Source organism: Bos indicus x Bos taurus, chromosome 3 (assembly GCF_003369695.1).
Source record: "Bos indicus x Bos taurus breed Angus x Brahman F1 hybrid chromosome 3, Bos_hybrid_MaternalHap_v2.0, whole genome shotgun sequence".
Lineage (NCBI taxonomy): Eukaryota > Metazoa > Chordata > Mammalia > Artiodactyla > Bovidae > Bos > Bos indicus x Bos taurus.
In genome coordinates this window covers 104,938,713-104,944,869 of record NC_040078.1, presented here as the reverse complement: position 1 = coordinate 104,944,869, position 6,157 = coordinate 104,938,713, and positions in this window count along the sequence as shown.

Here is a 6,157-nt window from a genome sequence, read left to right as displayed (position 1 = left end):
TGTCTGTGTCAGATCCTGGGTTAGGTGTAATTTTTGTTCCCATTGTACAGATGAGAAAATAGAGTCGGAGCAGGAAAATGGCCTGGCAAGGCAGGCTGGGATGGTGGAAAGGAGGCCCTGGAAGGCACACAGACTTCTGTTTGAATTTATCCTCTACTATTTTCCAGTCGTGTGACCTTGCACAAGTTTTCAACCTCTGTAACCTTGCTTTCCTGGCTGGCACACCTCGTGAGCAGTAAATGAGAAGAGATATGCAAAGTGGCAGCACAGGTCCTGTGCCCACTCATCCATCCGTTCATCCATGGAAGATTTCGTGAGCACCTGCTATGTGCCAGGTCTCATACCAATCACTGGGGCTGCCGGAGAGCAGCACAGGCACAGTCTCTGCTCTGAAGGAACTAAGAGGTTTGAGGGGGACAGAGATGAGTTAATGGGCAATTTTAGATCAGAGATGTAATGAATGGAGGAGAATCGAATGACACAGCTGCACACATCTTGGGCTTGAGGACTCAGGGAAGGTGCCTGGGGTGGGGGTGGGGGTGCTGTCTCAGCCAAGCCTTAAAGGGTGAGTTGTCACTGGGAAAGGAAAGAATTCAGACAGAGGGAATGGCTTGATCAGAGATCCAGAGTCAAGGGATCATTTGGGTTCCAGAACAAAAAGCAATTTAGCATGGCCAGAGCTCAGAGATAGAAGGATGACCAGTGATAGGGAGGCAGGTAGACCAGAAGGGACAACAATGGGAGAGGGCCAGTGGCTAGGCCAGAGGTGCTGGTGGTGACTCACACGAGAAGGGACAAGGGAGGGCAGTGGGGCTGGAGGGGAAAGGATAATTTCACACATATATTTTGGCTCTAGAGTCATTGAGACTTGGTTGTAGGTTGGACATAAGGAATGAGGATCAAATGATGTCTGATTCTGGTTGGGCACTTGGGCAGACAGGGCTCTTCCCCTGAGAACTCTGACGCAGGGAGAGTCCTGGGGAAGACAGTGCGCTCAGCCTTATGGGCTGACTTTTCAGTGTGTCTTATGGGACCCCTTGAGATTTGGGGGGAATGTTTGGGAACGTATGTATTGCGTGAATGGCATTCCCTGGCGTTGGGCAACATGGTGACCCAGTGATGTCCAGCTGGATAATAAGGTCAGAAGCCCAGGAAGGTGTGGGCTGGACAGGGAGGTCAGAGAAGCAAGAGTGTGGAGGTTGTCACGGAGGTGCTGGGAGTGGCCTGGGGGATGGTGCAGAGTGGGAGGAGCGGGCCACCCAGGTCTGCTCAGGTGAGCACCTCAGAACACCTTGGCACAGGGAGAGAAGGAAGACCAGGACACTGTGGGCTCCTAGAGTTTGTGAAAGGGCGTGGTCTTTGAAAGAAATGCCCAGTGCTCTTACTCTTGGAGCCTCAGTTTCTAGGTCTAGAAGATGGGGCAGTAGCACCTATCTTAGATTTGTTTTCAGGGGCATATGAAATTGGAATTATTCCCCGAGGTCAAACTCCTGGCAAGGGGCAGAGCTGCCCAGGCTGTCCTGTGGCACCCACTGACTGGAGGTGGCTGAGCAGACAGTCAAGGAGATCGGAGCCAGCAGAGCCTGTACTGGTTCTGGTCTTGGTTCAGGATGGCAGGACCTCCCTGTGGGGTGTGGCAGGTGTCATCCTTGCTGGGTGGGGACCACAGAGATGAGCTCTCTCCAGGGACTGATGCCCCAGCCCCACCCCACACCCAGACTCAGGGACAGCCCAGCTGGGTCTGGGCTCCAGATGGGTTGCAAAACTGCCCCCACCCTAGGCTGATGGAGTGTGGGTGGCTGCTGTGCGTGTGCAGGTCTGTGTGTGTCCATGAAGCACCATATGCATCTGTCTGTGTGGGCCCATGTGTGTGTGTGTGTGTGTGTAAGTGTAAGTGTGCTGGGAGAGAGGGTGGGCTGAGGGTTGGTTGGGGTCTCCCTGTCTGAGTGTGCACACGTCTGAGCATTTGTATGTGTGTGCGCATGCATGTGCGTGTGCAGGTCTGTGTGTGTCCATGAAGCACCATATGCATCTGTCTGTGTGGGCCCATGTGTGTGTGTGTGTGTGTGTAAGTGTAAGTGTGCTGGGAGAGAGGGTGGGCTGAGGGTTGGTTGGGGTCTCCCTGTCTGAGTGTGCACACGTCTGAGCATTTGTATGTGTGTGCGCATGCATGTGTGTATGTGTGGTAGGAATGACAGTGTTTCCATCTCCGAGTGTGCCCACATGTGCGCCCCGGGTGGTAGAGACCATGCCTGTGTGAGTTGTGTGCACTGCCCGCCTCCCTCTCTGGGTGTGTCTTCCTGTCTTGGCCCACCCCCTCTCTCGGGGTGGATGAGAGCTGGTGTCCCCCTTCCAGGAGCATCTTCTGGGCGGCTCTGCGATGGGAGGGTAGCAGAGCGGAGGGACACTCCCAGCCCTGGGATGGGCTGGACTCCTGCGCAGGGAGCAGCGGGACCACCTCAGAGGAAGGGCTGATCTCCTCCTGGCTCAGGCCAGTGGTAATTCCAGAGACAGCTCTGTCCTGCTGGGCCCCATGAGGAGAAAGCGGGCAGTACCCCTGTAGCCGGGGGTCTGCAACCGGCCCTTCCCCGCCAGCCTCGGAGCCCCGCAGACGCGCCCCCCTCCATGCCCACTCCCTGGGAGGCGTCTGACACATGATTTATTCATAAAAAGCCATTATTTGTGCCAAAGAAGAACTGAGCTGCTCGCTTTTTAAGTGCTGATAATGCTCTCAGCCTCCTTGCCTCTCCTCCTCGCCCCTCCCCTCCTCTCTTCTCTCTCCTCTCTTTTTCCCTCTCACCTCCTTGGGACTTCCCATCCTTTCTGCCCTCTTCCCCTTCTGTTCTCCCATCCCTTTCTTGTTCTCCCCCAACCTCTTCCTGTCCCTCTTCTCATTCCCCTCCTCTTTCACCACACTCACCTCTTCTCCAACCACCACTCCACCATTTGCGGAGGGAGGCGGGGTCACCAGATCCTCAGAATCGGTGGTTCCCAGATTAGGCAGAGCCTGATCCAGCCTTTGGACCCCGGTGTGATCTGCCTTCCACCTCAGCCCCCACCTCTTCAGGGCCACAGAAAGGTTGGGAGGAAGAAGAGCAGGCTGAGAGAGGCTGGGGGGTTTTGGAGGCTGTCAGGATAGCTCCCCATACTAAACGATATGGCTTTAGCCCCCTGTCTTTATTAACACCAGCCCCCCAAATGAACATTCAGTCTAAATAAAAATGGTATATTGGCTATGCAAATGCAGGTTCAGGTTAAGCTCCCGAGGCCTGCTTTTCCTTCCAAGTGCTCCATATAGAAATTATGGAGTCACCAGTATTTAGGCGGTGCCAAGGGAGGCTGACTTCAAGGAGGCACATGGGGCCTCATCGCAGAGCACCTGCAGAGCACAGGAGGCAGCAGAATGAGTATCATAGATGTGAGTGTGCACCCAGACACACACAAGGCTCTTAGAAGCGGACAGCAGAGATCCACATGTGTGTGTGCCCTTATGCCCACACATGCGTGTGTGCGTGCACACAAACACACAGTCACACACACAACCACACATCTATGCCTACAGATGGAGACTCATTCCTCCCCTGATCACCTGCAGTGGGGGCTGAAGCTCTTTTCCCATTCAGATACGTCTTCATTCATTCATTCATTCATTTGCTCCATCAACTTTGCTCTCACAGCCCCTTTGTGCCAACTCTGGTGCTGGGCACCGTGGTGGTGGAAATAAACAGGACTGAGGCACAGGGGGAGGGGACTGCAGCCTTGGACTGGGGGTTAGGAGCTCAGCAGGCAAGGGGTTAAGTCATTTGGCATCCAGAGCTGGAGCCATTAGGCCTCCTAATTATGAAATTATCGAGGTCCTCAGGTGACTGCTAATTTCACACACACTGTTCCTCTCACGGCTAATGAACGCCCGCAGAACCCACGCCTTGTCTTTCCTGCTGAACGGTGACCTGCAGTTAATGAGCTCAGGAAGGCAGACAGGCCGCCGGCTGGGTGGGTGGGGCGCCAGGCCTGGGGAGGGGGCTGCTTGGCCCTCCTGCCCCTCCTGGCTCCCTTGTTGGCTGCCAGCCCCCAGTGAGGCCTTCAGGGCCAAAGCCCAGCCCGCAGTTTCTGCAGGACAGGCGAGGCCAGGGGCTCAGGGGAGCAGGGAGGGTTACAGATCTGGGAAGGGCTTCAGGTCAGATGATCCTGGAATAAGCCCCGAGGGTGGGAGGAGAAATGAAATGCAAAGGGTGGCAGAAAACCATTTCTGCTTGGTTTTGGGGCCAAGTCCGAGACACTAATGAAGGGCTGGGGGTAACCACAGTTTAAGGGGTGGGAGTTGGAGGTGGGGGCACAGTCAGACTGATGCTGGAGAGGGTGATGGCTCAGGGGGAAGGCAGTGTTAATGACAGAGGCAATGTTGACTGGCAAGGAAGCAGGGCTGCTGCTGCTACTGGTTGTGATTTTAAGTTTTCATGTTTTTAAAATTTTATTAAAAAGTAGCATAAAAAAATCACCCTGCAAAATATGACCTTTGGGTGGGTTTGAAGGCCCTATGACCTGCCGTGGGGAGGACTTTGCCCCGACCCCTGATTCGCCAGCCTGGTTGGTGCAGTGAAGGCTGCATGGTGAAGGAGGAGAGCAAGAGATGAGAATCCTGGCCTGCCTGCTGGGGGCTTCTGCTCTTTTCTGTCCCATGTCCTTGAACAAGCTTCTTCCCCTCTCTGTGCCTCAGTGTCTTGGTGAGAAGATAACACAGATCAGACACAACTACAGCTGGGTTTACAGAAGGGACATGGCTGGGCACCCTGGGGGTGGCAGTACTCAGCCTGAGTCCCCAGCAGGGATGCTCCCCCGAGGCAGGCACCCCAGGCTGGGACAGGTAAGGAAACCCCTTTGTTCTGAGTCGTGTGTTGGTGCATAGGGCGCACGGGTGTGTGCATTACTCCATCCTTCTGAAGCCGCCCCCTCTCCCTTGGAAATGAGGGACATCCCAGCTTCCCACAGCTCAGCTGTAGGCTGTCTTCTGACAGCAAGTTCCTGCTCTGCCACCGACTCCCACCTACTTCTGCACCTCAGTTTCCCACCTATTCAAAGGTAGGTAATAAAAGTGTGAAATCACTTTGGATGTGATGAAGATCTCAGAGGTTGTAGCTGTTACTGTGTGGTCTGGGGCTGGCCATTTCTCTCCCCAAGTGCCCAGGGTCTCTCCTGGGCAGTCAACTCCGTGTTGAGGCCAGATGGGGTTGTGTGTGCCCAGCAATGAGAGAAGATCGGACTAGCCCTCTACGTGTATTATCTCATTTGATTCTCAGAACAGCAATATGAGACAGATGCTTTATCATCCCCATTTTACAGATAAGCAGATGTGACTAGAGAGGTTCAGTGGTCATCACAAAGTCACACAGCTAGAAAGTGGCAGAGCCGGGTCTCGAACCCAAAGCCTGTGGGCCCTTGACTATTGTATTACACCTTTTCTTCACACAGCATATGCCCAAGTACATGCGTGCTATGTAGATTGCCCAACCAGAGATTCCCTCATCCCTGCACCCTGCCTGTGCATGGGCACACAGATGGACGTGTCTACCCTCCCCTGCACTTAGGCATGCAAACCCATACACCCATGGATACATGAACATGTACCTTGTTAGTCAACTTGCAAAAATTCCCAAGTACCGGCCTGCCTGCAAGCAGATATCCACACACAAACATGCAAAGCATACGAGTGCATGCATCAACACATACAAGCTCTATCACGTGGGTACACAAACACGCCCAGGGAAATGTACAGGCACACACTGCATACTCCCACACGCACAGATGGTAGTGTTCACCCATGCACGCGCACTGACACGCAAGCAGGAATATACACAAGAGATATTCTGAAGGAGTTTTTATACCCACGTGCACATATATGTGCAGACGTGTCCTCCACATACAGCATAAGGCACGCGGGCCCTCTCCTGTGTGCGCACAGGAGCAGGAGCACCCAGGCTGGGCACCTTGCTGCAGGGAGGTGAACCACCCTCTGTACCAAGGGTGTGATGGACGGACCCATGTCCTAAGTGACTATCAAAGTGTCGTGGTGTGTGAGGTGCAAACACCAATTAGTGGGGCCTTTGAAAGCATCAGCTTGTTAGAGAGGAAGCAGAAGAGGCAGGAATTGGCATAAAAC